This window comes from Sus scrofa, chromosome 1, assembly GCF_000003025.6.
Source record: "Sus scrofa isolate TJ Tabasco breed Duroc chromosome 1, Sscrofa11.1, whole genome shotgun sequence".
NCBI lineage: Eukaryota > Metazoa > Chordata > Mammalia > Artiodactyla > Suidae > Sus > Sus scrofa.
The window spans coordinates 116,529,017-116,545,571 of NC_010443.5; the positions used below are offsets into that span (position 1 = coordinate 116,529,017).

Below are 16,555 nucleotides of genomic sequence, written 5' to 3' on the forward strand. Positions count from 1 at the left end.
CTTATGGCCACTGCCTCAAACCAGATCCCTATTATCCTCACTTGGATTTTGGCATGTTAATTGGCTTTCCCAACCTATTCTTAGCCTTATAGCCATTGGGAAAATGGGTTCTAAGTTCTAGTCCTGGCTGTGCCACTTATTAGCTGTATGCTCTTGGTCAGTTAGCTTAATCTCTTTAGGACTCAGTTTCCTCATCTATAATACAGGGACAGGAATAGTGCTTTTTTCCTAGGGCAATTGTGAGAAGTAGACAAGGTGACATATGTAAAGTTCTTAGCATATTGGCAGATTCATAGTAAATGGTTAATCAATGTTAGCTGTTATTTTAATAATCATTCCAGGGTTCTTCATAATCCAGCCTCTGCTTATTTCTCCAGTTTCTTTGATCGCTTCCTTCCACTCAGGTTTTCAGCTTTTCTGACCTTTCAGTTGCTCCAATATCTCTTTCTCTCTTTTGCCTCCAGGCCATTCCTCCGCTCTCTTTTCCTAGAATTCTCTTCTCTCTCTCACCCTCTGCCCTTATTCATCATTCTTTATTTCTATATCACTTTCTCTGAAAAATCCTGACTTGGTGTGGTTTGTCTGTGTTCCAATTACACTCTTTAACTTCCCTTTTCAAAGGTCTTGGCTTGCTGCGCTGGAGTTAACTTGGTCTCTCTGAGGGCAGGATCCTAGAAGCCAGGAGCCAGTTTTCCTTCTTCACTATTGGATCTTCAGTACTTGACACAGTGCTGGACTCATTGGATGAAATGAATGAACGGGTGATGAGTGGGCCACAGCACTGCAGTCTGTTTCCTGATCTCCTACCTGGTAAACACTGGGGCAGCCCCACCTGGCTGTTGGAGGGGGAGTTTTCTTTATATCCTATCAGTCATTAGCAGTTGCTGCATTGTTGGCCTCCCAGATCTTAGTTCATGAGAGACTCTGAAGACTTCTTCCACACATGAACATGGGGGCTACTTGTCCTATCTTAACCTCCAACAGTCTGATGGCCCTTTAACTTAATTTAATTTAATTTTATTTTATTTTTTGTCTTTTTAGGGCCACACCTGCGGCATACGGAGGTTCGTGGGCTAAGGGTCCTATCAGAGCTGTAGCTGCCGGCCTATGCCACAGCCACATCCTATATGTGAGTTTTTAAATAGTCTGATAAGCTAATTGTACTGTAATGCAAACTATGAGTAGTTAGAGGCTGAAAAGATAATGGAGTAAGGCAGGTAGGTCTGAAACAGCTGGAATTTGTGGTGCAAGTAGAGGTAGAATAAATGAGACAGAACAGATGGTAAGTGGAGCAGGACTAGGGCTTCCAATCATTGTGTTTTGCTCAGAAGTGGAATTATTGGAGTTCCCATTGTGGCTTAGCTGGTTAAGGGCCGGAATTGTCTCTGTGAGTTTGGATCCTTGTCGGGAGCCATAAGGCTGCTCCAGTAAAGAAAGCAAAGCCACAGTCGGCACCTGCATGAGGCTTGTCTGGTTAGCAGAGCTACAGACAAGCTGAAGAAAGAAGAAGGATTGCAGAGCAATCCCTTGAAAGACATCGGCTCCAGGAAAATAAAAATGATATCCCCTAAAATATATGTTAATCTATTTTTCTGTGTTTATCCTTCTTTTTCTATCTCCTATTCACAGCTTTCTTACAGTTAAAGATTTGCCCTGGGTATGTAAAACACTTGAACCAAAACAGAGTGAAGTTATTTAAACAATGTAATGGAAAAAGCCTTTGTTTTGGAGTAACAATTTATGGCACCTATTTTGTGAGAGTATACAGGGGAAACTTATGATTTCAGTCCCTTTACTTAAAAAGAAGTTCGGGGCTGGGAAAAATGTGGTTTTGCCTACAAATTGCTATTTTCTATAATAGATATATTTTTTATCAAATAACAGTGTCACCTGTAACTTATATCCCTTGTGGGGGCATTTGTTAATTTTTGGGTATAATACTCCTTTCTATTGAAATTGGTGGTTTGGAACTTACGAAAATCAGCACAATAGGTTAAATGCTTAGCTTGCTGGCGCCAAATAAATTGTGGTTTTAAGAATGTCATGAGCCCAAGGCTTTCATGCGTTTTGTTAACTACATACACCTTTAGTTAAAGAATGTTAGGTATCATAGTTTATTACTTATTAAAGCTTTGTTCTTAATATAGAATAGAATAGCTACTGTTGTTGACCTTTTAAGAAAAATACAGTGTGAAACTTTGTTTGTAATCTTGAAGGAAAATCTGAAGTTGAAAGGAACATGTTTTAACTAACCTTTTTTTTTGTATCTCAGGTGGAGGGAACAAAAAGGGCTTTAAATCAAATGTTAATGTCAAATCTTACACGAAACCTGATTGTGATAGGGTATAAAAACTGATGCTTTTCATTTAATAAATTGGGTCATCGGCAGCATGCAGCTGAGGAGTTGGCTCCAATTCTTTCCGTGCCGTTTGTAGCCCATCCTCTCCTTCGGCACTCCCTGGCTGCTGGGGCTGGACCTCGGCAGATCCTCACAGAGGTTTGACCCCTGATCCCTCCTTCAGGTGGGTTAAGAATCTGGCGTTGAATCTGGGGTTGCCCTGGCTGTGGCATAGGCCTCAATTGCAGCTGCCATTCAACCCCTAGCCTGGGAACTTCCATATGCGGCAGGTATGGCAGTTAAAACAAGAAAAAAAAAGTTTTTCTTTTTTTGTTGCTTTTTAGGGCTGTGCCTGCAGCATATGGAGACTCCCAGGCTAGGGGTCCAATCAGAGCTACAGCTGCGGACCTACACCACAGCCACAGCAACTCAGGATTCAAGCCGATCCTGCGACCTACACTACAGCTCATGGCAACACCAGATCCCTAACCCACTGAGCGAGGCCACGGATTGAACCACAACCTCATGGTTCCTAGTAGGATTCATTTCCGCTGAGGCCACGACAGGAACTCCATATATGTATAAATTTTTAAGAAGTGGAATTATTTGGTTCGGAAGTGCTTTGCTTGAGAGCCTGCAGGCGCAGGCCCAAAAGCTACTGTTCAGACCCCCGAGGTCACTGGAGGAGGAATTTGGCTATCTGTAAGTGGGAACCTGGCTTGAACCTGCTTCTCAGCCACAAGTCCAAGTGGCCCACAAAAAATCTTGGGCGCTGAGGGACAAAAGCCGCTGGGGGGCAGCAAAGACTCGCAGATTCACTCCTACCAGGGCTATTTCGAGCCTTGTATTATTGTTATTTCCTTTTTTTTTTTTTGAATTGCTTTAATCTTGGAAATTTAATTTAGAGCGATTTTATAATCTAAACGAGCATAGACCCCGTTTGTCACTTCCTCCCAGAAATATATTTTTTCCTGCCAAAGTTTTACTACCTACCTCTCATTCCCCCCCACCCCCTGGTCATTTTCAAGAAAACCAGACCTTTCCCTCACGCCGAGAAGGCCATACCCCGGCCACCAAGTGAGGAGCTGGGCTGAACATTGGCAGAGCCGGATGCCCAGCGCGAATCTGGCCGCCGGGAAGCCGGACCCAGGGTGCACCTCCAGCAGGAGCGCCCCTATCCCATCCCGGGCCGGCCTCTGGACTTCAGGAACCCCCAGCGAGGTCAACTTTGCTACAGGGTGGAGACGCCAATCTGATGCCCTGGAAAACACCTTTAGAAACTGGCTTTTAGGAGAGATTTGGGGAGAGACATGAAACTATGCCTTTTAGGAGAGATTTGGGGAGAGACATCAAACTATGCCTTGCAGTGCACCAATCCCCGAGCAGTTTGTAAATGTCACCCCTTGCGTCTCAAAACTGAAACAATCCCCTAAGGTTTTATACCTTCCAGGAAAGGGCAGTGGACACCCGGCTGGGGCCAAATCAGGCGACAGGGGCCTTTGCGCAGCTCACTCGAGGACTCTCGGCAGGTGCGGCGGGGCTGGGGTCGGCGCGCGGGGAGGACTCCCGCAAAGCGCCCTTGCCCAGTTGGGCGGGCCGGGTGCTCCCCGAGGTGACAGGAGGAAGTGGGAGGTGGAGGGTGGAGAGGAGGTCCCGCCCCCACCTCGCTCTCCTTTACGGGAAGTGATGTGGGGCCAGACGGAAAAAACCCGCCAAGGACCCAAAAAAGATCGGCAGCGGGTGGACACGGCGTGCAGGGTAAAGAGAGGCGTGGGGTCCGCGGGCGGAGCAGGTGAGGAGGTGGCTGCTGGTGGGGAAGGCGCGCTCAGGCCCTGGTGCCCCGCAGTTTACAGTCACTCCGCAGGGCTCGGCGAGGTAGCCGGCAAGCGAAGGGTCGGACCCTGGTATGGGAGTGGAGGCTGCGGCTTCTTCTCTCCGAGGCCCTGGGCTGCCGAGCCCACCGCAAAGACTGCTTTGCATTTCCCAGGTCCTCAGCACAGACCCCACGATGATAATCGCAGGGGGTGGGGGTCAGCTTGGGCGAGGTGCTGATTAGGTGGAGCCTCGGGTTGGGACAGGGCTGAGGTCACCCCTGGGCACTATCCAGGTGCGAGTGTCCCATGGAGGGTGGGTGGGAGTGGGAGGAAGGAAACTTCTCTGGCAGGAGAAGGTCCCAGCCTTCCTGCGCTACTGCCCGCATCCCTTCTTTCCTGTCTCCCGCCGTTGTCAATTTAATGATTTAACTCTTCACCTTTGTTGGTTAGGGTCTGGACAGCAAAGTGCCCAGGTGGGAAAGGGTTCTCCTTTTTCCCGTGAGTCAAATGGAAAACCCTACCTGGCAGCCCCGCCCTCGGGTCCTGACTTGTGGTAGGGCTGATGGGATGACAGGTTTCGGTAACTATTGCCAAGGCTTTGTCTCTGGCCCAATAGATCACCAATTAAGCAAAATCGGGCCTGAGGTGAAGGAAATCTTGTGAGCCCTTGACTTTGCCTTTCCAGCATTTTGGCTCCTGCTGGCCCACCAGGCCACGTGGCCTCAAAATCTTATGCCCACAGAAGTTGGGGGTGGTGGGGTGGTCTTCCTTCTTGCTTCTGTGGGCTAACAGATGTTTTTTCCTACTGGACGGATTCTCACTTTTTGATTAGCTCATCAGGCAGATGTTGAGAGGGGAGGAGTAGTGTTATGCCACAAAAAATTTCTGTAATTATTGCTGATCAATTTGTTGGTGCTCCACTGTTCTTCCTGATCCATTTATATTTATTTATTTATTTATGCCTTCTTAAAAACTTGCTTTAGGGGGAAAATACATTCTGGAAAACAATTTCTGCAGACACTTACAAATGAAGAAAGATTAATGTAATGCTGAAAAAATTTGACTGATGTCTTTCTTTGCTGTATTTTGCTAATTTTCATTCCAACTTTCTTCCTTTATTCTTTCTTCCTTTCTCTTTCCTTAATTTCTATGGTCTACCTTGATATTTAATTTTCACGAAGTATAATTGATGTTTTTTTCCTTTGCTTGCTGTGCTTTTGTGCCAAATCTAAGAAGTCTCTAAATCTAAAGTCACGAAGATTCATGCCTTACATTTTCTGGTTTTAGCTCTTACATTTCAATTTGACTCATTTTAAATTAACTTTTGTGCATGATGTGAAGTAAGGATCTAACTCAATACTTTTGAGTATTGGACATCCAGTTCTCCCAGCACCATTTGTTGAAAAGATTAATTTTTCCCCTTTGAAAGGTATTGATGATGATGATGATGGTGTTGAAAATAAATTGACTATAAATGTGAGGGTTTATTTCTAGACTCTCAATTATATTCGACTGATCTGTATTTCTTTCCTTATGCTAATATCGTAGTCTATTAGCTACGTACATAATAATTTTTGTGAGTCCTCCCACTTTGTTTTTCTTTTTCAAAATTTTTCTAACTATTCTGGGTCCCTTGAATTTCCATATGAAATTTAGGATCAGCTTCTCAATTCTGTTGCCTTTGTTTTAGAACAGATGTAAGGGTCTTGAAGTGACCAAAAGTCTTTAGGAATCAGCATGGAACTTAGGAACTTGATTTTTCTCTTACAACCCTCCTCTCCGTTAGTCTATCTTGTCTCAGTTAATGGGAGCTCCATTCTTCCAGATGCTCAGGCTAAACACCCAGAGGTCCCCCCGGTTCTCTTCTTTCTCTCATACCCCATGTCTAGTCCCTCAGCAAATCTCATTCGTTCTACTTTGAGACTATATCTAGGACAAGAACCACTTCTCACCATTGCTTCCATCGTGTTCCTATCATTTCTGTCATCTGGATGACTCAAAAAGCCACTCACAGGGCCACTTTGCTTCCACTCTCGCCACTTTACACTTTATCTCCATGCAGCAGCCAGAGTCAATTATGTCACTCCTCTGCTCAAAACTCTCCAGTGGCTTTTTATCTCAGAAAGAAACTGTAGTTCCTACTGTGGCCTGCAAACCTCTTATATGGTGTGTGGCTTCATTTTCTATCACTCTCCTCTTTTCTTACTTCTGTTTCAGCCATATCTCAGGACCTTTACACTTGCTGATTACTCTGCCTGGAGTGTTCTTCCTTCGAATGTCTGCACAGCTTACTCATTTCATTCAAATCAAAAGTCATTTCTTGGCGCTCCCACTGTGGCACAGTGGGTTAAGAACCTGACTGCAGCAACTTGAGTCACTGCAGAGGCATAGGTACGATTCCTGGCCTGGGAACTTCCGTATGCCATGGGTATGGCTGTAAAAAATCAAATTAGGGGAGAGAGTGGGAGGGATCGGGAGCTTGGGGTTATTGGATACAACTTGGAATGGATTTACAAGGAGATCCTGCTGAGTAGCATCGAGAACTATGTCTAGATACCTATATTGCAACAGAACAAAGTGTGGGAAAAAAAATGTATACATGTAAGAGTAACTTGATCCCCATGCTGTACAGCGGGAAAAAAATTAAATTTTTGAAAAAGTCTTTTTTTTGGGGGGTGGGGCTGCACCTGTGGCATAGGTTCCCAGGCTAAGGATTGAACCCACACCACAGTTTCAGCCTACACCACAGTGGCGACAACAACAGATCCTTAACCTACTGTGCCACACGGGAACTTTCAAAAGTCATTTCTTTAGAGATGCCTTCTTGTACCATCCCATAGCATCCCTCACCACACCCCCCACCATGAGTATCTATAGCCCTTACTGTCATCCCACACACCCACACCCACATGCACCCATATGTCTCCTACTGGTAGGATGCAAATTCCATGAAGGTCAGGAATTTGTCTTTTTAAAATTTTTTTCCCTTTATTTTTTTTAATTATAGTTGATTTACAGTGTTGTGCTAATTTCTGCTGTACAGCAAAGTGACCCAGATATATAAATATCTGTATTCCCTTTTTTATATTATCTTCTATCATGGTCTATCCCAAGAGTCTGGGTATAGTTACCTGTGCTATACAGTAGGACCTCATTGCTTAGCCATTCTAAACGTATCAGTTCACATCTACTAACCCTAAACTCCCTGTCTGTCCCTCTTCTCCCTCCTCCCCCTTGGCAACCACAAATCTGTTCTTCATGTCTGTGAGTCTTTTTCTGTTTTGTAATGCATTTGTGCCATGTATTAGATTCCAGATATAAGCGATATCATATGGTATTTGTGTTTCTCTTTTTGACTTACTTCACTTAGTATGAGAATCTCTAGTTGCATTGGAATTTGTCTTCTTTGCCATGGTGTGCATAGCACTCAGAATGGTTTCTGGGGAGTTCCCGTTGTGGTGCAGTGGTTAACGAATCCGACTAGGAACCATGAGGTTGTGGGTTCGATCCCTGGCCTTGCTCAGTGGGTTAATGATCCGGCGTTGCCATGAGCTGTGGCGAAGTTTGCAGACGCGGCTCGGATCCCGCGTTGCTGTGGCTCTGGCGTAGGCTGGAGGCTACAGCTCCGATTAGACCCCTAGCCTGGAACCTCCATGTGCCGAGGGAGCGGCCCAAGAAATGGCAAAAAGACGGAAAAAAAAAAAAAAAGAAAAAAAAAGAATGGTTTCTGGCACATATTAAGCCCAGAAAAAGCATGCTGAATGAATGGAAGGGGAATGAGAGTTGGAGAAATGGGGATCCCTCTGCTATTTCTTTCTCTTCTTCTCACTTTTTCTGAGAGGCAGTGTCCATAACTTCACTAGCAATACCTAAGGCTCTCCTCTGCTATCCTTCTACTTCCCTCAAGATAATGGCCTTCCTGTACTTGGAAAGGGAAGGGTCATACAAGCAGAAAGTTGAGGACTTTGGGTCGCTCCCACGGTGTTAGTGGGGAGCCCTCTCCTCCATGGCCTAAGCTGCCTAGGTGGGGCTTTCAGCACCGGTGTGCAGTGATTCAGTTTCTTTTGCTGATCTGGGGAGAGAGTGAAATCCCAGAAAATGGCATTACATTTCTTGATGAGTATTTTGCAGCAGAGTGAATTTCATCTTTCTCCAGCTTCTAACTGAAATTGCCAATTTTGAGACTCATTTTGTCCTCTCATTACAAAACTACTGTAGACTGTCAGCAGATTATGTGTATGTGGCATTATTTCCATGACTAGATTGCAATATCCTGGAGGCAGGGCATGGCTTCAGCTCCTTTGTGAGTTCTCTAATACAAGCTGTCACAGACGAAAGAAGTGTTCAATAAACTCTTGCTGAATGTACTCATAAGTTAATGAATATACTTGGATTTATTTTCATCATTGGAAACTTCTAGTCCATATTTAGTTTGTCTTCACCAGTAGTTGTATTTTGTTTTAGTCCACCTCATCCTGCTACTGCTGATAGAACAGTATTGGCTACAGTTGAAAGGGGTTTCCTGTGGCTCTTTCTCAGTGAGAATCAAATTAACTGGCTTAGAGAGAATGGTAATCAGTCTTCTGTGTTCTTTTAAAAACATGGAACTAGCCTTCCATGTTTATTTAAACTTATCTTGGAATGACCCCTACCTATATCTTCACTACACACTGTGAAAAAAGATTGTTTTACATGTATGTGGAATATATATGTATACAATATATGTATGTATTTCCCTCTAATAAATTTTGATAGGTTTTATAACCATCTGAAAAACAAACAGAGCTTTCATGCTTAAAATATGAACTTTTAGTTAACTAGGTGGCGGGCCAAGGGGGCAGGGTTGCGGGTTCAGGAATCCCTTTCACAATGTATTGTGTATCAAATCACCATGATGTACACTTTAAATATTTTACAATTTTGTATGTCAGTTATACTCAAGGCTGAAATTAAAGTAAATAAACTATGAGTTCCTTTGGGGCAAGATTGTCTTGCCATTGTTAGAACAATGTTGTCTTCTGAAGAGAGTTTTTCCCTTTCACTGCCTTCACTTTTTATGCCATGTGCTGGTTTTTCTTGGACCATATTTTTTTTTATATAGGCAAGAAATAGATTTATTAGGATAGGACACTTGTGAGAGATGCAAGTGGACAGGCAAGGAAGCTCTGCCCCAGTATCTTGTGGGCTACAGTTTTATCATCCAAGGGGAGTCTCTTGGACCATTTTTATTCCTCTGCCTCTTGGTCAGGAAGTTCCAGTTTATGGTCTGGTTTCCCCTAAGCTGATTACTTTGGGAGCAGACATGAGCGCTGAGCTGAAGGAAGAGATAAAGGGATTGTAATTAGCTTTAGGACTGTAGGGTGAGAGTTGTGGAGCCGGGAGCATCTAGTTTGTTTTGGCCTCTTGTCTGGCCGTGCAGTACATCTTATTCATTTTCTTGTATGATTAAAGCCTACTAACATTCATATTTTATTTACTGTTAAATAAAATTTGATGTCCCACTTAGTCAAATATCGAAAGTTATTCTTCCTTTCTTGTTTTTGCTTTGTTTTTTTTTCCTCCCCTCTGGCACGTTACCCATGAGAAGGGCTCCCATTTAGTGCCTTAGCCACACTTGAACCACCCACATGTATGAAATCAGACTTTTGATTCCTGAAACTGAAATTTTAATGTGGGGTCAGAGGTAGGGTGCTGGATTTAGCAAATTTTTAAAAAAAATTGCATTTTGGATGAACAACAGATAATATTTTACTGTATGTTCCATATAATATTGGAAACATACTTACACCAAAAAATTATTTGTTGTGTTTTGTGAAAGGCAAAATTAACTGGTGTCTTGCATTTAATCTGGTAACCCTGGTCTCGTAAACCCATGTTTGTGCATAGGCGATGATATCATGCATTGATCATGATATCAATGCAGTGTCCAAAGAAGTGCTGAACTATGGCTCATTTTGGTGACTGAGTGTGTGTCCATCTTCAGCAAGGAAAGGGCTTGTAAACTCAAGGAGTATTAGGACTAGAAGGACGTGGGAGAAGATTCAGTTTTACTCTAGTGTTTTATAAAAGAAAATTTTATCCAGAGATGTTAAGACATTTTCGAAGATCACACAATTAGTAGCAGAGCCAGAACCAGAACTCTGCTGCATGGTGTCTTCCATTAAGGGATTGTGTGTAAGTTGCTTATGTTTTCGTGCCGACTTCTCATCACTTCTGTTGCCACCCTCTCACGATCACTCCATTATCTTGCTGTGTGTCCTTCCAGTCCCCTCCATCCAGCATGTGGTAGGTAGAGCCATTCTCATGGACACCCTTGACTTTTGAAAAAAAACCCAGGATGGTTGAAAGCTGCTATTGGTTGGATTCCCTGTGGTGATGTCAGAAAGCTTATCTTTCAATGTGTCTCTTTTTTCAATGTGCTTTTATTCCTTTTAAGATCTGGTTAATATTTTTGTCACCTTTGGATTTTTATTGTGAGATCCTTTGATTAAGGTAGACTTATTGAGAGTAATTCCACAACCACCAATTATCATCTCATTGAAAGTCACTTGCTTTGTGTGGCTTAGTCCTTTGACACTCCTTATCCTGTTGTATTTTTTCAGAACAAATGCGGAAGATACATGGTAAGGATAATATAGGTATGGGTGACTTCCTCTTTAAAGATGTGTCCTTTTAAAACACTGGGTTATTTTTCTATTATTTTAAAGTGATTTGTACTTATTTAAGAAAGCAGCCTTGAAAACAAACATGTTCCCTCTGACTGCCACTGGAACACCATATTTCAGAGGCACTAATCCTGTTTTTTTCATAGCTTTGTTGATTAATTCATATAAAGCCTTACCAGCTGCCAGATCAAAGCATAATAATAGAATCGGTTGCCAAGAGACTGAAAAATCTGTTCGTTCTTATTAACTGCTGCTCCTCTATCCTGCCCTGAGCCCACCACATGGGCGGCTGGTCAAGTCTTATCTGGGTATGACTGGTTCCTCATCTCCTGTATACTTATATCATTTGAAACCAAGACAGGGTCTCAGTCAGCTAATGAAAGCTTTTAGTAAGGTATTTTTCTTCTTGCTATACTAGCTCTGATCTGGGAAGGAAAGGGATATAGAGAAATAGGTCTTGACTTAAATGTTCATTGGAGAGACCTGAGAATTTGAAAATATAATCCACAGTTGGATTATATTTTCAGGATATATCACAGTCAGGATTTCTGTGTTTCCTGCAATGTGCGATTTATTTTCATAATAAATCTCACTGATGCAAGGGAGCAGCCCCAAGTGTGAATAGAAAGGTCTAGCAGCCCTTGAAAAGATAAGGTGCTGTCCTTTGAGTCAGATACCAGAGACCAAATGTGGTCCAACAGACGGCTGGCTGTTCCAGGCTAGGCTTCCCTGGTCAGGGCCAAGGTCAGCTCTCCATCACCTCCCACCCCCTGCCTGGGCACAGAAGGCTGTGAAGTGAGTGGTGGACTTTCCTCAGGGGTGACTCATCGCTGTGTTCCAGAGCTCCTGCTTCTATGTGGGGGAACCAACACCACCAGGAATTAGTGGGTCAGTTTTTCATTTCTGACATTGCCGATAATTAACTAAGTGATGTTACACTAGTGGCTCTCACTTGGGCTAATTCCGACACCTTCCTCCCCAGGGGACCTTGGGCAATGTCTGCAGACATGTTTGCTTGTCACGATGGGGGAGTTACTACTGGCATTTAGGGGTGGAGACCAGGGACACTGCTGAACGTCCCACAGGGCACAGGAGAGCCCCACATGACAAAGGATTATCCTGCCCCAAATGTCAGTGGGGCCAGGGCTGGAAAACCCTGTGTCAGACAACTCGTTCAACCTCTCTGGCCTGCAGTGTCCTAGGTTCCACATCCTCTCCAGCATGTAAAGTTAAGGAAGCCGAACTCCACCACTGTGTCTTTCTAACCTCTCCCTCACCCCACGTCTCTGTCATTAAATGTGGAGTCAGGCCCAGGCATCTCTATGTGTATTATATTCTAATCCCTCGGGGATTCTGACGGCACCTGGGACGAGAGCCCCTGCCCTCAGGGATCACACATGGTGAGGTCCTCACCATGGTGCCAGGGGGGCCATTGGGGGGGAGCGGACCATGTGGGGACAGACTGCTAGGAGGACGCGAGAGGCAGGTGGCAGGGCCGGGCTGTTGTGTGATTCAGCACAGGAGGAAGGCTGCCAGGAAGGCCTCAGAGAGCGCTGTGACTGAAGGCTTGGCCACTGAATTCCTCAAAGACTGTGCCCTCAGGCCCTGGGTCCCTGAGAGCCTGTGAGCTCTCAGCAGACTAGGAGCGTCTACAGAGATGCCCAGCTGGCCACCACCTTGTGCCAGAGGTGCCCCAGCCCCCGAGTTTCCTGAGGAAATAGTAAGACTAGACAGTTTCTTCATTAACGCTCCATTTCCTGCTTAACTAAAGCCTCTCTGGGAGATTAAAAGTCAACAACAAAAACCCCCAACCCTGAGTCAGCAGCTCACTCTGCCACCCAGATAAGGAAACCTCACTTGCTACATTTAGAGCATCGTGTAAGTTAAGGGCTTGTAGGCACCTTCGAGCCCAGGAAGCCCCGCGTCCCTCCACCTCAGAGGTTCAGAGCTTTGCCCAAGGTCACATGGCAGGTTGATGGCAAAGAGGGTTCTAGAAGACAGGTCTGCCGGCTCCCAGTGGTCCTCTTTCTATGCCCTGGGCTAATGATTCTTCATTAGAATGAACAGTGTCTCCTTTTGAACTCTTCTGAAATCTGACAGGAGGTGAAACACGTATGTTATGATGTTCACTATGTGAAAGCAGTCCAGAATTATCTGGTGCATACCATGGCTGCTGCCAGCAGCCAGTTAAAGACTACCATCATTTCTCACCTAGACTGCTGCTTTTCTGGCCCCATTCTTGGACCCTCCCCCACAACATTCCTTACACAAAGCCAGTGATCTTTTAAAAATGTAAATCAGATCATTCTTTTGTTTCAAATTCCTCAGTCAGTGCAAGATCCAAATGTTCTCCCCATGGTCTGTAAGAGCCTCCATGATCCAAGCCATGTTGGCCTCCTTGAGCTCAGCCCTTCCCTGTGTCACCATCTTTCCCCCTCATTTCCTTCCTTTCTGTTCCTTAAAACTGCCCAGCTCTTTCCTTCCTCAGAGCCTTTGCACTTGCCTATCATTCTTTTCTCTAGATCTCACCTGGCTGCAGAGTGACCCCTGAGGGCTCTGCTGAAAGGAGTGTCTGTCACTCTCTACCCTATTATATCACATTATTGCCCTCACAGCATTTATTACTCTTAGAAATTATTTTATCTTTATGTTCATGTACTTGTTATCTGTCTCCTGCTAAATTATTCTCCCTTTGAGAGCAGGGACTTTGCTTTGTGCACTCTGTATGCATAGCACCTAGAATCATGCCTGGCATATGGTAGATGCTAAGGGAGGAAGTAACTGGAAGTTGGTGTTAGAGAAGATTACTTGAAAGATTCAGTCCTGTGTAATTCTTGTTTTTTGCCTACATTGGACTTGACCTATTTGTTTATTTACTTACTTACTTAATATTTACAGCTGCACCTGCAGCATATGGAAGATCCTGGGCTAAGGGTCAAATTAGAGCTGCAGCTGCAGGCCTACGTCACAGCCACAGCAACACTGGATCCGAGCCATATCTGTGATCTACACCACAGCTTGCAGAAACAACAGATCTTTAACCTACTGAGAGAAGCCAGGGCTCGAATCTGCATCCTCACAGGCACTGTATCAGGTTCTTAACCCACTGAGCCACAGTGGGAACTCTGTACTTTATTTTTTAAGCTGAAACTAGAATGCCAGTTTGATACGTAGAAATGTGTCTGCAATGAAAGTATTAAACAGATGAGATTATTGTCTTTGAAGATGAATGTACTTACTTCCTCTGGTAAAAACTCCATGGGAAGCAAATATAAAAGAACAAGGCTACTTGGTAAGCACAGATTCAGGCACAGGGACCTAGAAATCAAAAAGACCCAAGAGCTTTTGTTCTGGAAGAGACCTGAAAGATTGCTGAGGGAGTGGCTCCTCAAAACTGTTTACCCGTGAACATCATAGAAGGAGCTTTCTTTTTTCTTTTTCTTTTTGGCCATGGTCATAGCATGTCCAGGTTCCCTAGCCAGGGATTGAACCCAAGCCACAGCAGTGACAACACCAAATCCTTAATCACTAAGCCACCGGGGAACTCCAAGAAGGCTATTATTTAAAACAGTCACATAAAACCACATGATTTCTAGTTCCCTTTGGAGGCCATAGTTTGTTAGGTGTGGCGCCAGGGCTGGGGAACCCATGTTTTATCTAAAATGGTGCTGCAGTAAGTGATAGTACAGGGCTAGGTTTGGAAACCGGTGACAGAGCCCCTCTCTGTTCCCAGGTGAACACACTGAGCTCAAAGAGATCACTTGTGTCTCACTCAGAGATACCCACCTGGGGAGTAGGGAGATGGCGCTCAAGTCTCCCAGCCTTCTCTCTGTGCCAGTCAAAAATATGTAGTGAGAGGAGTTCCCATTGTGGCTCAGCAGGTTAGGGACCCAACACTGTCTCTGAGAGGACGAAGATTCGATCCCTGGCCTTGCTCAGTGGGTTAAGGATCCAGCATTTCCACAAGCTGCAGTGTAGGTCACAGACGGGGCTCGGATCCTGCGTTGCTGTGGCTGTGGTGTAGGCTCGGATCAGAGTTGCAGTTCTGATTTGACCCCTAGCCTGGAAACTTCCACATGCCGCAGGTGTGGCTCTAAAAAGAAAAAAAGTGTAGTGAGGAAGATTCTCAGGGACAGATGTGGAGCAGCCTTGGAAGCTGTGGGTTGATTACTTTTTTCTTTACTGACATGTAACTAACCAATCTGGTGTCAAACAGGAAATGCATTTAACATAGTTTTCGTTTTTTATTATAAAGTGTCAGATCAATTTGCTTTTAGTACCGGGCTGCAGAGTGATGATCCAGGTGTGGTTCTGGGACCCACGACACCACCCAGAAACTTGTTAGAAATGGATTCTGAGCCCCAGCCCAGAACTGCTGATTCTGGAACTCTGGCCGTGGTCCAACAATTTGTAGGTTAAAGCCACCGTGATAATTCTGACACATGATAAAGCTTGAGAATCACTGTGCACAGGTACTTTTTACAACTTGACCATGGGTTAAAGCTGCCAACCTCGGTTTTTTTAGCTAGTGACTCATTAGCATGAAGGCCTCAGCTTTAGCTTGCTATCTGCTTTCCTTGGTGACATTTATTCAAAATAGGGTTTTTTTTTTTTTTTTTTGCTATAAATTTTTATTATAATGCCACACAGGAAAGGGGTGGGGGTGGGGCTGGATTAATTCTTATTGAACACCTGCTGCATGTGAGGTTATTACCTATTATCTCATGTAATTCTCAAAACCTTCCTCCTAGGTAGTATTTTTTTATTCTAAATTTACAGATTTGGAATCTGAGGCTGATGGAGGTTAAAGTGGTCTTTCCTCGAGGTTATTTATCCAGCTGTGGTTGTGCATCTTGCTATCTCTTATCTCCCTAGAGCAGTGGTTCTCAAACCTTGTTATGCATAATCAGGAATCCTCTGGAAGCTTGTTATGAATGCACTTTCCCTGGCTGTCCTCTCAGAGATCCTCAGCCAGGGGTCTGCGTGGAAGCCAGGATGATGGATTTTCATCAGATGCTCCAGGTGATTCTGTGGCCAGTGGGCATCAGACCAGATTTGGAGAAGTTCTCTCATGCTTCAGGGGTTGGATCAGATGCCTCTCAAGGCTTCTCTGAGGTTCTGTGGTTCTCCAGTGTTTTATGCTCACAGGCCTCAGGCACTGGGTGGGGATGTTGGCAGAAGAAATGAGAGGAGGAGATTGGGAGACTGCACAGAGAGTCCTTGAGAGCCTGGCTCTCTCTGTTGCCTCTTAGTGTCCCCAGGCCATGTTTTGGCTTTGAGTAACTTGTGGGTTTTTGTTGTTGTTGTTGTTGTTTTTGTCTTTTTAAAGCCGAACCTGCAGCATATGGAGGATCCCGGGCCAGGGGTTGAATCGGAGCTACAGCTGCCGGTCTACACCACAGCCACAGCAACGCCAGATCCAAGCTGAGTCTGTCCCACACCTTAGCTCACGGCAATACCAGATCCTTTACCCAAGAGCAAGGCCAGGGATCGAAACTTGGTCCTTGTGGATACTAGTCAGATTCGTCTCTGCTGAGCCACAAAGGGAACTCCTGGCTTCGAGTGACTTGTTATCCTTCCAGTTATCTCCCTCAGATTGTATTCCTTTTCTTAGAGCAGGTGGACCCTTGTGTTGGTGGGCTGCCCCGGTGTGAGCAGTTTCCTCCAGGCTGTAATTAATATCTACTGAATGCTGAGTTGCTTCAGCATTTGAGATCAGAAATGGCGTTTCATCTGTT

The 16,555-nt window shown here is 44.7% G+C and overlaps 1 protein-coding gene across 14 annotated transcripts in view; it reads left to right on the top strand.

The window, feature by feature from the left end:
* Positions 3,800 to 16,555, top strand: part of RAB27A (RAB27A, member RAS oncogene family) — a 73,662-nt gene continuing 60,906 nt past the window's right edge. For 2 of the 14 annotated variants that reach the window (XM_013992965.2, XM_021083913.1), the window contains exon 1: positions 3,837 to 3,867. The gene's annotated coding sequence lies outside the window, so the exon portion shown is untranslated. Of the gene's footprint in view, positions 3,868 to 3,955; positions 4,131 to 16,555 lie in introns of those variants that run through there. The other 12 variants (XM_021083889.1, XM_005659583.3, XM_005659581.3 and 9 more) reach the window with 10 other exon arrangements.